At 36.8% G+C, this 24,450-nt stretch overlaps 1 long non-coding RNA gene across 1 annotated transcript; it reads left to right on the plus strand.

Annotated features, from left to right (window-relative positions):
* Positions 1-669: 669 nt before the first annotated feature.
* On the plus strand, positions 670-19,751 carry LOC140633647 (uncharacterized). The gene is made up of 5 exons (XR_012031225.1): positions 670-859; positions 16,236-16,365; positions 17,617-17,809; positions 18,674-18,710; positions 19,330-19,751. It is a non-coding gene; the product is annotated as an uncharacterized lncRNA (long non-coding RNA).
* Positions 19,752-24,450: the final 4,699 nt, after the last annotated feature.

The following is a 24,450-nucleotide window of genomic DNA, read 5'->3' on the forward strand; positions in this document are numbered from 1 at the left end:
TTTCACATCCTACCTCTCTTTCATTTTCCTTCTCAAACAAGGCAACAAGTAAAGTAAGCTCCCTTTAACTTTCTGTGGGCAAAGCTTTACAATATTTGGCTTTATTCCTCTTTAAATATTTTCTGAACTTAGAATTAACTCCTTGATGTCTGAAAGAGGTCTTTTATATGTCCTTGTCAAAGACATAAAGCTATTTAGGAAGTGGTTATGGCTCCTGCTTAAATCAAAAGAAAACACAAACAAGAAAGCACAATAATAAGGTGCTTAAACGACTGGTTATTAATTTGTAAGGATATATGAGATTCAGAGGCTGCTATGTATCAGGGATGGGCTTGGTAGGTAAAAAAACATTCCCTTTTCTATAAATCGGCCTTATTCAATGAGGATTATGTTTCTCTTTTTACAAAAAAGAAAAAAAACAAAAGCAAGTAGTAAGGGAAGAACTATTTCTATCAACCTGGCTATGTGAAACTGAGCACTTTGTTTTTGCAAATAGCAGAAGAGATTCAGGATAAACCTACAGAGATAAATTAACTGAGGCTTTTTGATATTGAGGAAGAAACAAGATCCACAAACCAATTCACCATCATACCCGTCATGTTGTGTTCAGCTTTAGTTGCTCTTCATAGTGACATTGATTTTTTTTTTTTCTTCAATGTCGCCAGATCACAGGCCTCCACATTGAGTTCTGTGTCCTTTAAAACAGATGTCTTGGGGATGCTGGACATCAAGAAAATGAATCCAATGTTTCGATGACTCTTTGCTTTGAGTTGCCTTGAGAGTATCTGGCACTGTTTTTAACATTTTCGGAGACTGGTTTTGAGAAATTAAAGAAAAAAAGGAAAAAAACTATCCAGAGGTAAGTCTAGAGAATGTGGTAATAATTGATTTACTTGAAATTTAATTGAGATATGAATATAAAATAACAACTATAATTTTCCCCTCTTCCCTCCTCCCCTCCTCCCCTCCTCCTCTTCCCTCTTTCCTCCTCCCCTTCCTACCTTTTTCCCCTTCCTTCCTTCCCTCCTTCTTGGCTCATACATAAATTGCTTCTGAGAAGGAAATTTGAAAAATATTTTCAGTGTGGAATATGTATGAAATCAGTAAATATTTTTCTATGTTTCAGCTTTGATTACTACTACTCTGAGAAAGAAGTTCTAGTGTGTTTGTAAAAAAACATGTTCACTAGTTAGCCCTAGTGAAAATATCATCTCTGGTTATCTATTGCTATATACAAACCATCTGAAAACTTAGTAATGAAAACAGAAATCACCTTATTATGCACAGAGTTCCATGGGTCAGAAAATCAGGCAGAGCATAGCAGGGGCGGCTCCTCTCTACTGTGAGATAGCTGGGGCCTCTGCGGGGTAGCTCACTGGGCACTGTGTTTGCCACCTTGGTTCTGGCTGTGGTCTGAGTTCCTTGGTTCTTCTCCATATCCAAGATGGCATTTTTCACTCACATGTCTAGCACCTGGCTGAGGATGACTGGAATATCTGGCACTGGCTGGTCTTTTCTCCACATGAGACCTCTCAAAATGTTTCGCTCCAACTTCCTCACAATGTGACAGTCTCAACAGCAGTGTCTGGCTTTCCTCAGAGTGAGCCTTCCAGGAAGCAAGAAGTGGAAGTTGCCTCTCTCATAGGCCTGGGCCCAGGCTCTGATGCAACATCTCTATTGCCATATTCTTTGGGCAAGAGCAGTTCCATCAAGCCAGCCCAGATTCAAGGGCCAGAGATACAGACCTCAGAATTGAAGGAAAAGAGTGTCAAAGAACTTGAGGGTAATCTTTAATCCTCCACAAAACCCAGGGCTATCCCAGTAGATGGGACATATATCCTCTGGATTCTTCTCTTTGAAAACATCAAAGATGTTCAGGGTGCTCTGTGCAATGTGAAGTATAGATTTGTTTCAGAATACTGCATATAGATGCTCAGAATCTGGATACATTTATTTTAATAAATTTATTTTAATATAGAGATAATTCCTAATTTTTATATCTACACAGTAGACTCATTCTAGAAAATAATCTGTCAGCAAATTTGGATACTTTATTTGCAAAACACTCACCAGATAGATTAATACAGTTTACATATGTTATATTATAAATCATGTATTCCTCTCTTCTTTGTTCATGTTCATTTCCCTTCTTGAAATGTTCTATTTATATTCCTGTTTGATTTATTTCCTGAAATTTCTGTCTGTCCACCAAAATACATGCCTTCTGTTAAGCCTTTTCTCATCTGCAAGTCAGATATTTTCTTTATTTCTTCTAACTTTCTATAGTTTTTGGAGGACCTTTGTTGTGATTCTTCACATACTTTACCCTGGATTAAAGCTACTTGTTTACTCATTATCTTTTCACCCCTGGTAAGCTCTTGGGAGGTGGGACTGTTTCTCATTTATTTTTTCATCTGTTGCTATGCTTTAGTGTGGTGTCTTGCCCAGAGTAAGTGCTTGAGAAGTATCGTTCAAGATAAATTATTGAAAGACTAATGCATCCGGGTTTCTGTTGATTGTGCTACTTTTATAGAAAGATCAATTATGCTGAAAGATGTGGTAAATTGAGCACTTAACCTGGCCAGAACAACGTCAAGTGCTTTGCAATGCCCCAGCACTTGCCTAAGCACTATGCTAGGCAAACAACTAAATGCAGCTTCCTTACTCAAGGAGCACTCGTTCTGGGGGAGGAATTGGACATCACACAAGAAAGCTGCAGATAATTATTTAGTAAGACTGTGATACGTGCTATTATAGAGAAGCACAGTGTGCTGGGAGAAGATAGAATAGGGAAATCTAGCCAGTCCAGAGGAGTGGTGGTTAAGGAAGGCTTTCATGTGAAGGTGGCTTTTGAGTGAATTTTTAGGGATGATGATGATTAACTAAATGGGTAAGAGGGGTGGCATTCCAGGAAGTAGGAGGGAAGGACACTTGGCCCATTAGAGAAGGGAGAAACATGACCTTTGTGCTGTGATCTGAAGGATCTGTAGCAATTGACCAGGCATATAGTGGAGGAAGGTAATATCAGACAGAGAAGGAGTTTGTGTAGTGGAACCTGAGGTGTGAAAGAGCGTGGGACATTGTAAGAACAGAAAGGGAGTCAATGGGGCATATGGTGATATTGGTTGGGAGCCCTGGGTCATTTCACTCAGGCCCCTCATGAGTCACACAAAAGATTATTTATCCCAAGAACCAGAGGAATTCAGTAAAATAATTTGTAGAACAGTGGCCTGTTGAGATTTGTGATTTTTGAAAGAGCATTTATTTAATGTTCACTATAATAATTTCTCCCCATTTGAAGAATGAGGAACTTGCCCACTGTTACAGAGAAATTGAGTGACAGAGTGGCAGAAGCAGTACTTAAATTCAAGCTCTCAAGCCCCAAATTTAGTGTTTTTAGGTCAAAGAATATTTGCAAGTTCCATTCCTCTTTAAGCTTGGGTATGGTCTAGCTCATATTTTGGAAGTGTGACCTACTTTTCAGGACCATTAGAAACAAACTCTATCTCCTACATGTTCGTCACTGCATCCCCACCCTTCTGCATTCACATTAAACACAGGCTTACAGATGATGGCTAATTCCAGGTAGCACTGGGCTCTAGAGAGAAGTCTGCAGCTGCAAAGTCAGGGCTGCATTTCCTGGGTGGACGTGCACCATGTTCTCTGTCCACATGGTGCCTAAGCAGGCGAGGGTCCTCTCTGCATGGCCATTGTAGAGGAACTGTGTGGAGGTTAAGGTTTCTCACCTGTGGGAAGACTGTAGCAATCCTTACTCCAAGGGGGTATTATGAAGCCTGGTAAGACATTGTAAAGTGACTGAAATCTATTAGATTTTCTGTAAATGGTAACTGTTATTGCTGTTACTGTTAGGTTTTGTGTCCTCTGGTTACCAGTGCTGTTTAAACATTGACTTGATTCTCTTCCTCTTTATTATATCTCCATGTGTAGCAGATAGAATAATGCTCTCCCTCAAGATGGCCACATCCTAATTGTTGGACCCTGTGAACATGTTAAATTACATAGCAAAAGGGATTTTGTAAATGTAATTTAATTAAGAATTGTGAGCTGGGAAGGTTATTCTGGATTATCTGGGTGGGCCCAGTATAGTCACAAGGGTCCCTATAAAATGGAAGCCAGTAGGTTAGAGTTTTAAGAGAAAGTTGGTAGCTGCTATGCTCTAACTTCAAGGTGGGAGAAGGGATAAGGAATCAAGATGTGCAGTGGTTTCTAGAAGCTGGAAAAGACAAGGGAACAAAATCTCTGCTTGAGCTTCCAGAAGAAACCCATCCCTGCCCACATCTTGAGTTTATCCCAGTAAAATCAATTTCAAAATTCTGACCTCCAAAAATATTAATTTGTTGTTTTAAGCCATTATATTTGTGGTAATTTGTTATAGAAATAAGACATGAATGCATGATGGAAGAAATAGTTTTAGCTAGTAAAATTTTTATGTGCAAGATTTCCGCCCAGGAGGACATCTTATTTGTGTGTATGGGCCTTAAATAATTATCTGCTCGTATTGATTATTGATGCTTTTACTGATGAGGGAAAAACATGCACAGAACCTAGATTCTTTCCAATAATCACTTTTTTCTCCTTTTCCTTACCATGGTATTATTTTTTCCCTTGTTTGTTTTAAGAGTAATCAAAAAATAAAATAAGTAAATAAACTAGAAAGTTTTTTGAGAGCAAGGTTTCCCAAGATAGTTCTTTGTCTGGCATGATGAGACTCCCCCAGTGAAAATTATAACTGGAAAGCACAAACCTCTTCAAAGTTCATGCAAAATGAGAGCTTGGCCTTTTGGGCAGAAGGATACCATCTGCCATCACCATGACTTTGTGCCAGAACAATTACTCGCCTGTCCTAGGAAGGTGATTTTTCAGGCAAGAATTTCTAGTATAATCTACTCCATTTAATATGATATTTATATTTTAGAACTTTTAGGTAATTCTGCATTAATTTTGGTGAACAGTTTAGTAATAAAATATAGACCAATTTAAAATGATTCTTTTCTTTCCCTCCATCCTTTCTTCTTTTATAGACATGTGGCCATCTGATCTCTCACTAAAACCAGTTATTCTGGAGCTGATAGCAGAGCATTTTAGCTTGGCTGGACATAAGTTTTCATTGTGCCTGTTTGTGTATGCTTTTGCTTGTCAGAAATTGTTCTTTCTTCAAGTTTATTAACTTTTTGTATCTTATAGTTACCTCTTAGAGTTTTTAAGACCGTAATAACCCTCTGGAAACAAGATGCCAAAGTTACTAATGTCCTTTAATTATTGAATATTTCTCTTAAAACTCTCTTAGAACAAAATTGTCTGGTGATAAATCATGGCTTTATATAGAGGCTATCAATACTACTCTATTTAATAAAGTAATTATTTCTATAAACGAAGAAAAATATTTGCTTAGAATGCTAACTTAGGCCCTACTTATGAGCAAAATTGCTCCTTTAGTTGAAGCTTATGAGGATATCAGATTTACTACAACAAAATTGAAATCACTCTAAAATCACATGTTCTCTGCTCAGCACTAGGGCTAGGACTGTGACAGACTGTTTACATTTGAGCCCTTTAGTAATTTTTACTTTCTTCCTATCTAAACATGCCTGAAGTATGGCAATTAATTTTGCTATTTCACACAGAGTATTACTTCTCTAGGGAGGGAGGGAGAAAGTCACTTTCAAAACAGGGTTGTGGGGTATTGCATGTAGTTTGGGAAAATCTCCATTCCATTTCTGATCCAGGGCTCTCCACCTCTCCACTCAACTCAATATAGAAAGTGCCTTTGTAGGGGCAGCCCAGGTGGCTCAGCGGTTTAGCACCTGCCTTCCACCCAGGGCATGATCTTGGAGACCCCAGATCGAGTCCCACGTTGGACTCCCGGCATGAAACCTGCTTCTCCCTCTGCCTGTGTCTCTGCCTCTTTCTCTGTGTGTCTCTCATGAATAAATAAATAAATTTTTTTTTTAAAAAGTGCTTTTGTAGAATATCTCCTACTTTATAGCGGCCTTTAAGGCAAATCGCCTCTCTATGAGGTGAAGGTTGATTCCAAACGCCATAATCCCAAGAAACTGGAGTTTGTCTCTCTAGAAAGAAATAGCCAGAAATAGCTCAGAGAGGTGTGATGAAAGAGGAAGAACCGTAATAGACGTTGTCAGTACTCTGCCCATCTCCTTTCACCTTTACCTGTTCAATGCGTCCTTAGACCAAATTCAAAATGCATTTCTCTGCTCAGGGGCTTTGTCCATATTCTAGAGATGACTTTGCTGCCCACAGGCTAGCTACTTAACACATCCATCACCGCACATAACCACTATTTTTTCTTTTTGTATTGGAACATGTAAGTTGTACTTTCTTAGCAACTTTCAAGTATGTAATACAATATTGTTAACTGTAGTCACTGTGCTGCATATTAGATGCACAGAACTTATTCATCCTATAACTGGAAGTTTATCCCTTTTGACTATTATCTCCCCATTTCCCTCACCCCAACCCCCAGACAACCACCATTCTCTTCTCTGTTTTCATAAGTTCAGCTATATTTATATTCCACATATAGGTGACATCATGCATATTTGCTTTCTCTAACTTGTTTCATTTAGCATAGTGCCCTCAAATTCCATTCATGTTGCTGTAAATGATAGTGTTTTTATGGCTGAATAATATTAATATTATTTAATTATATAACCATGTAAATAACATGTGCTATTGTATTAATAACAAAATAATTTTGTTAATTATAAAATATTAATATTTAATACTTATAAAATGTGATTATATACACACATGAATAAATATACATATAAAATATACATCTATACATATATGTGTGTATATGTATGTATACATATTTGTTTATATATGTATGCAGACCCTTGAACACCAATTTAAACTGAGAAAGTTTATTTACATGGATTTTTTTGGATAAACATGGTAAGTGTATTTTCTCTTCTTTATAATTTTCTTAATAACATTTTTAATGGATACTTTATTGTAGGAATACAAATATAATACATATACAAAAATGTGTATGTGTTAATTGTTTATATTTTGGCAGAGCTTAGGGTCAACAGTAGGCTATTAATAGGTAAGTTTTTGATGTGTCAAAGCTATACATGGATTTTTGACGCATGGGAGGTCAGGGCCCTAAAGCTCCATGTTGTTCATGGGTAGCTGTATATATATTATAATTATAATCACATTTTCGTTATCCATTTATTTATTGTTGGACACTTAGGTTGTTTTATGTCTTGGCTATAATGAATAATGTTGAAATAAATATTGGGGTGCAGATAATTCTTCAAGATAGTGATTTTTATTTCCTTCAGCCATATACCAAGAAGTAGAACTACTGGATCATATGGTAATTCTGATATTTTCAGGAACTTCCATACTGTGTTGCATAGTGGTGGTACATGTTTACATCCCAATCAACAGTGCATGAGGGTTCCCTTTTCTTCACATCCTTACCAACACTTGGTATCTCTTGTCTTTTCTATAATAGCCATTCTGACTGGTATGAATTGATATCTTATTGTGGTTTTGATTTGTATTTCTCTGCTGCTAAGTGATATTGAAAAACTTTTCACATACCTGTTGGCCATTTATATGTCTTAGGAAAAATGTCTGTTCAGTTCCTTTGCCTTTTTTGAAATCAGATTACCAGTGTTTCTGCTATTAAGTTGTATTAATTCATTATATATTTTGGATTTTAACCCTTTATTTAATATATGCAAACAAATGTTTTCTCCCATTCCGTAGGTTGTTAATTGTTTCTTTTGTTGCACAGAAGCTTTTTCATTTGACGTAGTTCCACTTGTTAGTTTTTACTTTTGTTGCATATGCTTTTGGTGTTGCATCCAAAAAGATTTTGTCAACTCCAATGTCAAACAGATCTTTTTCTATGTTTTATTGTAAGAGTTTTACAGTTTTAGGTTTTACATTTAAGTTTTTAATCTATTTTGATTTAGTTCTTGTAAGACAGGGGTCCAATTTTATTTATTTGCATATGAATACCCATTTTTCCCTGTATCGCTTATTTTAAAGAGTATTCTTTCTTCATTGAGTATTCTTGGCTCCCTAATCAAACATTAGTTGACTGTATATACATGGATTTATTTCTGGACTATCAGTTCTGTTCCATTGGTCTGTATGTCTGTTTTTATGCCAATACCATACTGTATTGGTTACTGTAGCTTTGTACTATAGTTTGAAATAAGGCAAAAAGATCTTCCAGCTTTACTTCTTAAGATTGCTTTGGCTGTTTTGGGTCTTTTGTGGTTCCACACACATACTGGGATTTTTTTTCTGTTGCTGTGGGGAAAAAATGGAGTGTTTTATTGGGGATTGCATTGACTCTATAAATGACTCTTTGTACTATGGATACTTCAACAATATTAATTCTTCTGATCCATGAACACTGGATATCTTTTCATTTATTTCTGTCTTCTTCAGTTCTTTCCTCTGTGTTTTATTGTTTTCAGTGTACAGATCTTTCACTTCCTTGCTTAAATGTAGCTATCCCATATTTCAGGTTGGGAAACACAAGCTCAAGTACAATTACCAAGGGGCTCAGGGAAGAGTGAGGAAATATGAAGCCCAGATATAAAAATTCATTACTTGCCTCTCTTTATAGTTTCTTCTTAGAAGTATATGGCTGGTGAAAATAGCCAGTGTGTCCTGGGCACTTCAATGAAATAAACTTGATGGCTGGGTTTTAAAATATCCTTAAAAATTCTCATATAAGTGAGATGATGTACTCAGGGTCATGGAAATCCTTTTTGGGAGGTACTGATTAAGAAGGAAGCTAATTTTCTATCAGTTGTCTTGCTATGCTCTTCTTTCATCATTTAGGATCATAAAGTATGAACCAGAGAAAATATTTTCTTAAAAAGTTTTAGCATGGGAGAGCTAGAGTTGGTTCTGCATTTGTCAAAGCAATAACCTTGGAAATCAAGTGCTTCTGGCTGTTAATAGCTCTGTTAATAATTCAAGGTTTTCTGTCTATGGCATTTTAAAGAAGTCCCTTCAGATGGATGGTCATGTTTACAAAATGATTCATTCTTGTCTTACTGTTCTGAAAATATGATTGCCATTTGACTCTAAGTAAGACTATATTTATTGTTTGGGTTTTGGTCTTCTTTAAGCTTAACTTCAGATATTTCAGTATGTATCTTTTAGCCTCCTCATGACTTCCATTTTTATTTTTTTTTTCTCTGCCCTACTGAGAAAGAGAAATGTCCAAGGTGAACATGTTGGCTAGAGTTGGTATTGGATTTGTCCTTGATAGCTGATTATCCTAGACACATGTTTGATTCAATACTGTAGGTTGTATTCGTAGCACATTCAATCTACATTGAGATTTGCACCCAGTTCTATAGGATGGCTCAGGATGGTGGTATTTGAATTGAAGCTCCAGTGACTGGTGATGAATAGTTTAGTCAAACATGCAAACTCGGGTGTAAGGTGTTTTGCATTTTTGTAATTCCTGGGAGTTTAGACATACTTAAAACACATGAAGTGGAAACCCTATTTCTTGAAGATGATGTTTTTAATTCTCCTTAATTTCCCATCATGAACATTTAAAAGAAGTTCAAAGAGCATTGTAAATTAGTATCAACCTATCAGCTCATGACTCTTGCTGAGATCAAATGAAAAAATCACAATAAATATTAAAAATACAATTAACACTGCTTTACTGTAGTATTTTCTTAGGAAACCAGAGGATGCATCACTCTGTCAAAGCAGTTACAGCAATGAGTGATTAAGAACGACGGATATGCATTTTAAGTTCTGGTAGAAGTCTTTGCTTCATTTAACTTGGATTAGATTAATTGATTTAAGGTACTTGGTTGAATGTTTTTAATTAAAAAATAAACTATAATAACAAATCATTAGAAAATTCTCATTTGAAACAGGAATAAAAGCAACAAAACATTTAAACTGTTTGAAAAATAGGAATAGTAGAAAGTAGACTTTCTTGAGTAAGAAAGTTAACTGTCTTAAAATTGATTGGCTTCTGTTGTGAGTTACAAATGAAAAAAATATTTACAATTGTTTGAATTACGTTTAATTATATTAGTTTTTTCCTTGTAACACAGAGAACATGTATAGCCTTTTAATCAGTCTGTCTTTAGGGCAGCACAATCCTTCTGTTGGAAAAGGGAGGGTGGAACTCATTAGCGCCCTTGCAAAAAGTGGTTAAGCAGGGCAAATAAGGATGATACTATGGGGGGAGATAAGTGGCCACCACACTCATGTTATCCACTAGGATCTGTTAAGTGTTGCTAGCTAGTAAACACAGAACTATAGGAAAAGGACCATTTTCTCTAAGGTTACCTACCCCCCTGCCCAGATCATGGTAATTCTTGTAATAGGAGCATTTGGCTGATCTTCTGAAGCCCTACCTTTGGTGCCTACTTTAAAGAATTTAAGGAGACAGGACTGATTTTTTTTAAAGATTTTAATTACTTATTCATAAGAGAAACACAGAGAGAGGAAGAGAGACAGGCAGAGGGAGAAGCAGACTCCCTGCAGGGATCCTGATGCAGGACTCCATCCTAGGACCCTGGGATCATGACCTGAGCCGAAGGCAGATGCTCAACCACTGAGCCACTCAGATGCCCTGAGACAGGACTGTTTTAAATAGAGCTTTAAATAAAGTGTCTGGCAAACTTAGATTCTTTGAGCCTTAGTTTTTCTTATCCCTAAAATAATTATCATTTTCCTACCCACTTCCAGGAATGTTGTAAAAACCAAATAATATATATTAAAAGGCTTTGAGAATTATCAAGTAGTATCTAATTATTAAGATGGTGATATCATAATACATACCATACTTATTATCTGCCAGGCACAGTTTTAGGTGCTTTACATACATTATTTTGTTTAATCCTTAAAACAACTCTATGGAGGGGTAATCTATTATCACCTCTGTTTTATAGGTAACAATTAAAAAACAGACTAAATTTTCCCAAGGTCGCAGTAAGTGATAGAACCCAAAGTTAATCCTGGACAATCTAGCTTGAGAAGCCATGAATCTCTACATTCCACTACTCCTTTTTCCTGTTACACACCCAGTGATGGTGACAGTGAGAGCAGATGAAAATAATGAAGCTGGTTATTGATAATGATTTAATTTAGGAAACTGTTTTTTGGGCCAACTATATGTGAACATCTGATAACCTGACACCAGATACCGACTCTTTTATACATTCTTAATCTGTGTAGTGAATAGAGCTAACCTGGGAAGATACCCTCAAATAAGTTCCCTCTAATATTTTTCTAATTCCTATTTATAGAAACTATAAAAATTATGGAGTACAATGTATATAAGGACTTTACAGGTCAAGAGGTTTTGAACTTTAAGTAAACAGATATATTGCAAACTGGGCTTCCTACTTCACTGCCTGTCACCTTTGGGTCTTTGGAAAAGGGATGGGCTAAACTTTTTCTAGTGTTCCAAATGTCACAGTCACGTACCCATTCCTTTTGGTCCCCTGGCAAAAATGTTAATATTCTTGTGAGAGGTATAGTTTAAAAAGTTTTAAACTTTTGAGAAGTTAGTACAGGTGGCATATATCTGTCAGAAGTTTTCAAATCATAGCAAAGAAGGGAACAATCCTCTGTTACAAGATATACATGAGCCTTAAATGCAGGGCAAAGTGTAGAAGAAATCTGGTATTAAATCTTTGTCTAGGGGCCCCTGGGTGGCTCAGTTGGTTAATCATCTGCCTGTGCTCAGGTCATGGTCCCAGAGTCCTAGGATCGAGCGTCCTGTGTTGGGCTCCCTGGCTCAGTGGGGAGTCTGCTTCTCTCTCGGCCCCTCCCTCTCCCTTATGGTTCTCTCTCTCTCTCAAATAAATAAAAAAAGTCTTTAAAAAATAATAAATAATGAATGAATGAATACATACATACATAAATAAATCTTTTTCTAAAGTGGCTGGTAGGCAGGAGGCACTTCAATGAAGGCCTTGGGCATTGCAAATGGGGTCAGGGAGAAAGTATTAACTAAAAGTTTGGAGTATTATGAAGGGGGTGGTGGGGATGTGGAATAGGTACCACCAAAGCAAACTTCACAATTTGGAGCTTCACAAAAATTAAAATCTTTTAATGTTCACAGATCAAGACAGGCTATCTTTTGGATGCTTGTGCTGGCAAAATGGAAAATGTATGAGAAAGATCATCAAAAGAACTGAGAGTCATTTGGCTTCTCAGTGTGCAGCTGGAGAAAGAGAACGCTATATTTCAGGATGCATTTTTTTCTTTATTAGACTCTTGTTTGTAAAAACAGAGATCTGCTCAAGTTTCTTTCAGAAAAAAAGAGTGTTATTTTAAGAATGTACCAGATCTAGAGCTTGGCCTGGAAAAGGTTGGAAGCTAAAGCAATTCTGGGATTGCTAACTCTCTCCCAGCAGCCCCTGTGCTCCTCTCTTCTGTCTGCCTTCTTCCAGCTTCCTTTGGCCAGAGTGACCAGTGGCTCTGCTCTTTACATGCCCTTCTAGCTTTAGCTTCCCTGCTAACTACCTTTCTTATAGGACTTCTTGATATACATTACAAAGTCAGGGAAGCTGATGAAGCATGTTTCCATACCAATTTTCTTTGTAAGTTGCTGTCCAACTTTTGGATCAACTGTCCTTGGGTTGAGTAGTTGGAGAAAGAAAGGTGAGAGCCCTTAGTGGAAAATACATATTCCTAAGGGCTATTTCCTAGAGGGAATGAGAACAATTCATGACCTTCCCTAGAAAAAAGTGTCCAAACTGGACAAATATTTCCTAACATCAGTCAAACTTTTTGTAGAAATTATAGATGAAATATATGCATATATAACTAGACCTATAAGTATAATCTCCAAGCTTTAAATAAAAGTATTTAAATATACAATTTAGAGGCTGAAATTGTAAGAGGAAAAATAATTAAATCTTCAGGTCTCATGTTTCAAGAGAATGACTGATCATCTTTGTAGATGAAAAAAAAAAAACAAAAACACAAGTTTACTTCCCTCAGGGTCTTAGAATGAGCTGGTGTTATGGGCTTAGTTGTGTCTTTCCAAAATTTGTACGTGGAAGCACCAATGTGACTATACTCGGAGACAGAGAATTAAAGGAGGTAACTAAGGTTAAATGAGGTCATAAACCTGCTGCCCTACCCCTTAGGAGTGGTGTTTTTAATTAGAAGAGGAAGAGCCACCATGAGTACACATGGAAGGGAAAATGGCCATGTGAGGTTAAGGGGGTGGCCATCTGCAAGCCAAGGAGAGCCCACATGAGAAACCGCATGATATTGGACTTCTAGTCTCCAGAAAAGTGGGGAAATAAAGTCGTACTGACGTCACCCAATCAGTGATATTACGTTGTGGTACCCCAAGCAGACTAATACAGCTAGGTCGACATCTTGTGGGTCTGATGTTTATTACATCTTGCCTGATGGAACTGCAGACTTCCTGGCTAAGACAGTTCCTGTAACATATACACAGCTAAGTGATCTTGTGGGGACACTTTGTCTTAGCATTTCATACTCAGCTTATTGCAGAGGGCTACACTAATATGCAGAAACATGATTACCAACGATACCTATCATTAGGTATACTATAGGTAACAGCAATATAGTCTTTGCTTACCTACCAGTCTCTATTTCTCACTGGGCCAATAGAAAAAAAAAAAATCTATACTAAAGCAAAAAACTAAAGTTGGTTTCCCTTTACATGCAGAAAAACAAGGGATGTTATTTCTTTGTATTTGAAGTTGTTTTCATTTCATTACTGCTAACACAGTCTCAGAACAAAGTACTTCAGTTAAACATTTACGTCCTCTTACTAAGTGTTCCTGTACTCTCACCCCCAGCCTCCCTCAATCTGGGATAAAAGGAGGTCATACCAATGGTCACATTTAATAGTCTGGCACAGTCCCTTCCACGTATTTTCTGGAAGCTCAGTTTCACTTACCTCAAAGTTCCCTTCTTCAATTATTGCTAATCTTTTAAAGTGTGATTTTAAATGTTAATATTTTTAAATTTTAAAGACGAACCTTTGTTTTTTTAGAGATACGTGCTGAAATATTTATAGATGAAATGATCAGGGATTTGAGATCTCCTTCAAAACCCAGGGTGAGGGATGCTTGGGTGGCTCAGCAGTTGAGCGTCTGCCTTTGGCTCAGGGCATAATCCCGGGGTGTGGGATCGAGTCCCACATCAGGCTCCTTGCAGGGAGCCTGCTTCTCCCTCTTCCTGTGTGTCTGCTTCTTTCTGTGTCTCTCATAAATAAAATCTTTAAACACACACACACACACACACACACACACACACACAAAACGACAGGGTCACTTGAAGGATAGGAGCCCTAGATAGAACAAATTTGGTCCTGGGTAGAAAATTCCTGAAGCTTCATGATTGTTACAGGAAAGTTCATTATATAATTTTCTCAGATCTTGTATAAATTTGAAATTTTTCATAATAAGTTAAACAATTTTCTTCTTTCAAGAGCAAGAGATCTCAGGAGTGTATTCTGTGTGTTCTGAAAGGTCATTGCTAACTCACCAAGGCTATCGTTGTATGTTGCATTTCCAAGTTTTGACCTAATCAGTCCTTATCCCCATATTACTTGCTTCTGTCATATTAACGCAAGGTTCTTCAGCTTTTCTCTAGCAATCACTTGACTGACGTTATGACCCATTACCAGTGACAGATCTTTCATAATATCTCCTCATCGACCCTTAGATTTTACTTCACACTTGGAAGTAGAGCTCTTTTTCTCTGTGTTGTGCTATTTAATAGATCACTGTCACTTCTCTTTTCAGGGTCTAGAATAGAAATATCAGTTCACTTCTCTCTGCACTCAAAATCATTTCTCTTGCTAATTCTCCTAACATCCCTACTTACTATGTTCCCTCTTCCACCCCCAGTAAGAACTGGACAAAGCTTGTGGTCCTCGATTCTCTAAAACTACTAGTGTACATCTACTCCCTCCTCTATTCTTTCTGGGAGATCAAGGACTGTTGATCTTTGTTCCCCACCTTCTGGAAGAGAAATCTTTATCTTTCACTCAGTATATGAACCCCAGTTCAAACAAAGCTCTTATTGACTCCATGTCATGCAGCCACCACAATTCATTTAGAGTTATTTGACTTCTTAGTGACTACACAAACACACACACAAATACACACACACACACACACACAGAGGGAGAGAGAGAGAGCTTGCATGCAATAGAATGATTCTAAAACCTTACGACTATGATTCTTGGTCAATCCAGTTATATGTGACCCATGGACTCCATGGTGTACTTGGTTAGACTGATAACTACTGATTATACCTCTACAAAAACAGACTCCTGCTAAAGTTAGTTCTGGATTACTTTAGGAATGGTTCTGGTGTCAGGCTGTTAAGCACAGCCTAAATGGCCTGGGATACTGGAATTTGAGGATGACTTTCTTTTTTCTCTAAGAACATGATGTTCTTTGGTGACACAGGAAGCTCTGGGAATGGGAACCAGCAGCTTCCCCTAAGGGACCATATGTTCAACATCGACATGGAGGCTGGTATGACGAGAGTAGGTGGAGCACATTGTCATCCTGTGCTGGCACTCATAAGCCCAAGAACAGGCTGTGGCCTCGATGACAGATAGAAATATGCTGCCAACCTTCCTTCTCTTGAACTTATCCCTGTGTCTTTTGAAAATGGCTGCCTTGGTAAAGGTATTCAAGAGATAAGACAATTTCCTACCAAGAAATAAATTCCAGAAATGGAAATAAAAATTTCATTATGTGCATTAAAAATGCTTAAATTTACTGAATATCTTTCCAAGGAGAACAGTCTGATTCTGACTCATTTCTAGTTATTTTTTCTTTGCCTATTCATTCCTGAGAAAGGGACCGTTTAAGACCATTAATGACTAATGAGACTTTAATCATACTCTGATACACAGATTATTTGGTGATTAAGTAGCTTCTTGGGGGGTGGTGTTACAGAGTGGGAGAAGCATGGTAAGGAATATTTTCCTATGAAATAACAATATTTTTTCAAAGATAAATGCAACTGGAAAAGATGTCCGGAAAAATATGGCTTGGTTTTATATGATAAACTCCCTGATAGATGGTTTCCTTCCTGAAAGTAAAGGTCTTTGGTAAAGCTGGCCCACGCCTTCCATGGCAATCTTAGCTGGTATTTAAGAACACTTATAGGCAGATAGTTCTTCTTCATAACTAACCTCCCTTTCTTCCTTGTTTCCTCTTTTTCAGTCCTGGAGGAAATGGAACCCTCTAGTCACTCTGCTTCATTCAAATCAATGGTGACAGTCCTTTCGCATCCAAGTTAAATAACTACAGTTCCTTAAGTACTTACCTAAAGGACTTGTCTTCTAATACTCAGGTTGGTTTTACTTTTTTTTTTCTTGAACCCTTAATTAGTTTTCACATGTACTCTTGATCCCAAGGACTCCAAACACATAGTGCTCTGGGTCCTGAATATTGACTACACGAGTGAATAATTTCTCTTCCCTGTTTTATTATTTTTAAGTAATACATTGAAAATTGTAGTTAGCATGTGGTACTTCTTAATGCCTGATTTTCTGCTACAATCCTGAAAAAACTAATAACATGAGCCCCATAAACTTTCTGATGTACGTGCGTATTTATTCTTTTAAGTTTGAGTAGCCCCTGATTTTAGTTTGTTAACTCAAACTAAAATTTGATCATTTTCTTTTTAAGAACACACTCAATTTTAAAAAAAATAATTCAATCAATTTTTTTCTACTTTTTGCTAAACATTGACTTCATACTCATAAAAATCTGTAGTAACACTGGGAATTAGATTTTAGGAATTATGTCACCCTGTCCTTTAAAATCAATTCAGACTGTAAAGATTGTTTGCCACACCAGTATGAGTGCTTAGATGGAATGCCTAGGATTCTCCATTTTATGGCAAAAATGAACTATCAAGTTTTTAATTGTGATATTATTTTGTTTTAGGAAAAGAGATTTGCTAGGGGAATAGTCAAGTGATAGTATAATCAAAGAAACACAGCCCAGCCCATAAATAATTTCATATAGTTATAGATTCTGTATTTGTTTTTTTATGATATACCCACAGTAGTCCTGTCAAGCTTCACCCCAAATTCTTGTCCATAGACTTCTTCAAATTTGTTTTAAAAATTCTTCATCATTAGCCTTTGTTATTTGTGTTCATTTTTGTCTTTTGGTACCTAAATGTTCTCGTTTTGTCTAAGATAGTCTTTCTTAAAAATTGCTTCTAGAAACTAAAGGTTCCTATTGGCTTTAAATTACATTTTAATTAACATTTCTTATTTTCCTTTTGATCTTTTGCCTGCAACTTGATTTGAATGAGAGATCAGAGTAGATAGAAAATATGCACGAATGAGCTTTCTTTTTTTTTTTTAAGACAAGATGTTAGCTCAGACAGAGTGTAGTTCATAACATTCACTAAGAGCTGTGAAATTGCCTCAGTCTTTCATTCCAAGGAAGACAAATATGAACCATAGGCATGAGTATGTATGTACCAGAATTATCTATTACAGAGCTTTTGGAAACACTACTGAATTGAGAAATGCAGAATAATAATACATGCTATTATGGCATTTATCTTTCCGAAATCACGTTCTAGGGTCCTCACTACATTTTCCCAGACCCAATCAGAGTACTGGGACCAACAGTATGGAAGTCAGCTCCAGAGATGCAGACTGCAGAGTTCACCATCTGCGGTAACACAGAGCACACATTTGTGTGGCACTCCACTCATCACAAGTCCATTCATATATGTTCTATCTTCCGATCTTCATAGCATTTCTATGAAGCAGGTAGGGGGATCCCCATGTAGAGAGATCAGAAAGGTTAAGGGACCTCTACAAGTTCACTGGCTAATAAGTGGCTGAACAATGAATCAGACATTGTCCAGCATCCTTCCTATCAGACTTGAGCCTCTTTCAAGAGGCTCATTAGCTAAGCTTACAGCATGTTATTCTTGGACAGAATTCTCTTGATAAGAATTATCTGAGACATTATTCATTAATTCTAATAATACTATGAGTCTGGGGACACGTAGTGACACCTCCTTTATATATTAGGTCACTAAGGGGCAAAATGAGGAGAGGGACAGAAATATATATCAGAATAGATTCATGTTAGTAGAGAATACCATTCATGTGGGACTGAACTCCACTAAGGAAACTGATTTATGAGAGTCCCATCAATAGTAGAGAATACTGTTCATATGGGACTGAACTCCACTAAGGAAACTGATTTATGAGAGTCCCATCAAGCTCAAGAGTCTTCATTATTGGATATTTACATGTCATCTGAGCCAATGAAATACATGTAGTAAACCTGGATTGGTGTTTTGCATTGATATCCAAATTAATTGATGTTTATAACCTGAATATATGGAGGTGGACTGTATATCAGTCCTATTTTAGCCCCTTGAAGTATTGAGTCAATGAATAGCAACTATCAGAGTTCAGAGCTGTCAACAAGATTCTAGGCAGTGAACCAACTGAATTCTGTAATTGTTAATACCCTCAAGTATTGCTAAGAAGACATTTCCTAATATTACATAGTATCTTCAATGATTAGGGAGAAAGATGCCCTGCATGTCTCTAGATATTGGCTAAAACCATTGATGCAAAGTAATCCCTGTTAACTTGGATGTTAATTGTCTTCTACAGATGTGAACCACCTGAAGATTTAAGAATGAGGATAAAGGTATTTATGAAAATCCAGACAGCACAGTAAACATTTTTGTATTTTTTAAAAATGAGTAACTATCTTAGAATTTAATAGCTTTTAATAGTTTTTTAATAAAAATGTGGCCCATTAGAGCAATAGTCTTGTAAATTTAAATTAAAATCCATCATTGAGTTACCAATTTAGACTTGTGATCTTAAGAGGCAGTCTTTCTCTTTATGTTGGTTAGAACTGTAGGAACAATTTAATTTTCATGAGGATTTTGTTTATTTCAGAGAAGGAAACACTTGAAAAGAAAATGAAATTGTAAAATAGAGTTTTAAAATTTTTGAACTAAGTTTTTAAATGGAAACCCTTTCAAAGTCATTTTCAAAATTTGCTAGACACAGAATAATAACATTTGGCTAAACTTAAAAGTTGAAGAAATAACTAGATTTTTTTCATCTAAAACTTTAATAAGTCAAATATTTATATTTTAAACAAAAGTAAACATCTGCATGTTCTTTTCTCAGCAAAATATCACTCTCAAGGGTACCATAAAAATTTTATTAAGACTGCATTGTACTATATGAAATCTATTTATTTTAGTACTCTTTTCCTTAATTTTTCTCTGAGTATTTCCATTTGTTTACCCTAGCTCCCTAAGAAAAATCCAAAGAAGAGTCTGTTGCCTGCTATACAGACAAATTTTCACCAAATGGAAAAGAAACAGTAAAATTCATCACCAAAATGGTAGATTCCTTAAAAACATCCTTGTGAGTCAAGGAAATATGGTTCAGCTCAAATAGCACCAAGGTTTGGGTAAAGAATGGAATGAGAGACTTACCAGCTCACCAAATCAATCCTGTAGAGGCTCACCCATCCTTTTTCACACATTCCACACAGATGTATGCATATCTTTAAAAAGAGTGGTCACCCAAATTGAGATTTCAAAATTTTATCTAGTTTCAGTTTGTTTTGTATATCCAGAATTTTGTTGGTAAAATAAAAAAACATTAGAATGTACAATAATCGTGAAACAGTGATGTTTCTGGAGATTAAAAAAAATTTTTTTTCAAAGTCCTTGTTCCATTTTAATTCTGAAAAAAAAAAAATTAGAGACATCTGATCCCTAGTTTTACCCTTTGGCTACAACTTCAGTTTCTACCTGGGACAGTTTTCAAGCAATGAAGAAATTATATTGAGTGTCAGTTATATGAATAAGGAATTTGAAAAGAGCTTTTCCTTTCTGGGACAGAAAAGGGGATCTTCAGCCACCCTCTGTGTATGTATGTGTGTGGTGTGTGTCTACACACATATGCATATGTGTGTGTGCAAATGTGTTATTTTGGGGGATGAGAGAAATAAGCTTTATGATCGATCTTTTATACCAGAGATAGGCTTCCCTGGACTGTGTCCTCGTCCCTTAATTCCTTAATTGTTTTGTCATCTTCAAGGAGCTTTCATGAGATAAAAATAGATGCTCAAGCCCTCTTCTCCTCTTGACACTCATGAAACTAAATATTTGTCACTGGAACCTTGGCTAATGTTTAAAAAAATCCCAGCCCCTCCATGATGGTACTCAACTGCCAAGAAATACAGGAACATCAGAAATGTGTGAAAGGGAATATAAGGGAAGGGAGAAGAAATGTGTGGGAAATATCAGAAAGGGAGACAGAACGTAAAGACTGCTAACTCTGGGAAACGAACTAGGGGTGGTAGAAGGGGAGGAGGGCGGGGGGTGGGAGTGATTGGGCACTCCCAGTGACGGGCACTGGGGGTTATTCTGTATATTGGTAAATTGAACACCAATAAAAAAAAAAAAAAGAAAAAAAAAAAAAAAAAAGAAACGTGGCCTCTTCTACATCTCCTGCACAGACATCTGATTGGCCACACAAAAAATGGAGATCCTGTCTCCTATGCCATTTTTCCTGATGGGTATGGTCCCATTTGGTTTTGATGCCTAGAGATGGTAACCTCTCCCTCTGAAAGATGTGACTCCCTGCAGGTGCTACATGTTCAGTCCACATGGAGTTTTCTGCTTATGTTTTCCTTCCAAATTCAGAAGCTAAATAAGAGGGGTAAATAGCAATGGAACTGATAGAAATAGAGGACCATAATTTTTTTTAATGTTCTCTAAGTGGGAATTGTACTACTTTGTCACTTTTAATCCCTAGGAAACCTGTGAAATGAAGAGAGATAATGTACTGATAGTGGAGGCCAAGGTTTTCACCATAGGAGGGTCCCAAGTGTCAAGGCTTATCCTGTTAACTGTGAAGGAACATTCTTTTGTTCTCAAATTTCCTTCCTAGTTTTGTCTTCCATGCTCTCTGCTTACCTTAGCATCAGAAACTGGCTAGTTACTGTTTAAATAAGGAAACTATTGACATTACTATGAAAAAAATGTGGTTATACTTCTAACTGAAGGAAGGGAATGAGTTTATGCACTTTATTTTTTAGCCAACAAAGTAAAAGCATATACCTATATTTTATGTATTACTGTGTGACAAATATAAAGTTGAATGTACTTATTTTCTTAATGATCCTACTTTCATTTCTAGGAGACATTTGTTTTATTCTTTGGCATTGATGTGTGTTTTAGGAAAAAGGTTCTTTTCTTCCTGGTCTCCAATTTAATCCTCTGGTCTCTGCTCAGAGAATCTTTGGGAGGCACCATGGTAGGAGATGCCATGCCACAAGTTAGCGGCTGCTCTCTGCATTTCAGAATTATCCCTCCCATATATGGACACATAATGGTGAAACACTAACCCCCCGCCCCCGCTGCATTAAGTGGACTTTAGAAAGATGATTCTGTAAAGTATGTCCCTGTTTGCCCAACTTACTAATGAACCCACTATTTGCAACTTCAAATTATGGAAATCCAGGGAGAATTAATGATAGAGTGGTCTTCATATGAAGTATGCCAGTTTTAATACTTTCTACTTTCTCTATACTAAAAGCCTACAATTTCAATTAAGGGAACCTGCTTGACCAATAATCAGATTGCCAGGCATGGCAATGTAGAAGATATTATAAGAATAAATTTTATTATAATACATTCTGATCATTGTTGTTTGTGGCTGCTCAGAAGGTCTTCTCATTACTTTTTTTTTTTTTTTTTTTTTAATGTAACTGTGCTTTGCTTATCCCTGGCTACCCACTCCTCGTAACCAACTTTTTGTCCCCACTGCAGAGGTAGATGACCAGGCCCGAACCATTTCATTGCTCTGTACTTGGGTTGGTCCAGCAAGGCACATGCTATTCAAACCAAGCAATCAGAGTGACTTGCTATTGAGTTTCTTATTTCCAATAGTGGGATATTCTTGCCCCTTTAATTATATACTAGAAGGGTATGAGGTTGGGGCTTATGGGAGCCAACTTCTCTATCATATTAAAGAGGCCTATCTTGAGTAAGAAAGAATGAAGCTAAATAGATGTAATATCAACCTCTAATTTTGCTCAGAAAAGCTCAAGTACAGCACTCAATTGCGTAAACAGGCAATAAATGAAACTCTTTGTTGCAAATATTGAGTGGTGACCTCTTTCTCTGATGGGCAGAATAAAGAACATGGCTGGAAGTGTTAGGATGCCTAGGCTAACAAAAATCTGATGGTTCCTGGATCATGGCTGTTGCTTGACATTTCTGGTTATGGATCTTTTGTTTCATATTAAGCACTGTCTTCTTCTTTGGCTTCTGTATTATTTTAATATAAAATTGCTTTTGTTGAGGGGGTAACTCCTTAATTCTGAGACTTGAATGTAACTCAGTAAATCCAATAACTTAAATTTTCAGCAGAAGGAGCATCTTGAAGTTGAGGTAAACACAATGTCACAGTAGACAAATCATAAGCTTTGAAAGTACACAGTCCTCCCATCTATAAATTATATGGTCTTGAAACCATCCCCTATTGTTTCTAAACCTTATCTGTAAAAGTCAATAGTAAAATCCGCCTCACGAAGTTACTATGAGGGTAAATAACAAAGTGAGAATGTGAAGTCTAAGACACCTGAATACTGATCCTAATTTACTGCATTGATCCTCGCTTACTAGATGATATAGTTTAGGGAAGCTCTTTCCCTCTGTGAGCCTCGAACTCCTCATCAGTAAAATGCACATTAACACTCACTTCATAGATCGGTTGTAAGCACATAATGAGGTAATAAGGAAAAAATGCCTAGTGCTGGGCCTGGCCTATAATAAGTATGCAATCAATACTATTCTACTTTGTTGAGATCTATAAATAATTGGGCACATTGACTCAAACACATTAGATGTCCAATAAGTATTTACTTGTTTATCCTCCTCCCATTCTTAATCTGTGAGTATGAGGATGGAGCAGGCATTGAGAGAGAGGGAAGAAGCTGGTGGTGTGCTGAAGCTGCCTCACACCGGCTTGTAAGGACCAGTTGTTAACTTTTCAAGAATGTTGTGAGCCAGTTTTTAAACACTTTCATTATTAAAAATTGAATTATATAAACCTACAACTAAATAAGAACAAAAACAAAGGTAATAGCTGCTAAAAGCTCATCATTTTCTAATGATCTTACTACATTTTATGTTACCTATGCTTTTAAGGTAACTTACATTGGTATCTGTATGGGGGAAATAGAATGCTGTGTAATTGCACAGCTGTCTTACTTCCATGTTTGATGACATCTTGTTGGTAGTTGGAATTTAGCCATGGTGTCAGTGTTTACACCATGGGAATTGTCAGATGCTATAAATCAGATGACTTCCCATCCGTCCCCCACCAGAAAGCCAGTAGCTAAATAAGCCCTAGCATATCTCCGGAAGGAATATCCACTGAGTACCAAAGAGTGAGACTACTCTGCTAATAGAACTTTCAAGTCTGGGTCACACTGCTTTTGATTCTGAAATGACAGTCTTATTCAGTAGAAAGTTTCCCACCTTTGAAAAAGTGGTATTTTAAAAGTAAGGAATAGAGGTTGCACCCTGGTTCTGGTAGAGTGGATTTGCGTGGGCTGCACCATTTGAACACTAGTTCCTGTGTGTCATTGAGAAATGAAATCACAGTAGCAAGGAAGAAGCCATCAGAGGATGCCTCAGTCATCCTTTGATTCATTCTGACAAGCAAGAAAGGTAGATGTAAAAAATTTTACCATTTAAAATAAGCTAGAGTTTCTAAATAAAGCCTTGGGTAATTAGAGCTGAAAATAGTTGTAATTTTAGAATGAGAGGAACAATAGGACTCTGTTTTTGTCTTGAAATTTCTGCATTAAAAAAAAAAAAAAAACCAACCCCTAATGGAAGAGGAGATAAAGCAGAAGAAAAGAGGGAAAAAGAGGAAGGGTGAAAACAAGCACCTTCAGAAGGTCAGAGATAGATAAGAGCAAAGGCATTGAAGTCCTTGTTAAGTCATACAGTAAGGACTTTTAGAACATTGAGAAGAAGAAGCATGAGTGGTCCTCTGCTAAATAACATTCCCAGAGCTATTTACATGATTCCAGGTGTCCACCGGAATAGTAATAAGACACATAAAGTATAATAAGAACAACTGTTTTCTACATAATGAACTACTATTCCTCTAGCAATAAAAAGTTAGACCCAAATATTAAAAAAAAAAAAAGAACCACAAAAGGAGAGTACATACAGTTTGTTAAGCTCCACTGATCAAATAAAGTCACTTCTTTGTCACCTTCTTGAACTGAACCGTGTGTTACAAGATAGTACAAGGCAGGCCCTTCTTCATGGTGACATGTTTGATGATGGACAAGGTGGTGCCTGATGAAAAGTGGCCACCTTTACAGATTATTGAGC

Source organism: Canis lupus, chromosome 5, assembly GCF_048164855.1.
Source record: "Canis lupus baileyi chromosome 5, mCanLup2.hap1, whole genome shotgun sequence".
NCBI classification, from domain to species: domain Eukaryota; kingdom Metazoa; phylum Chordata; class Mammalia; order Carnivora; family Canidae; genus Canis; species Canis lupus.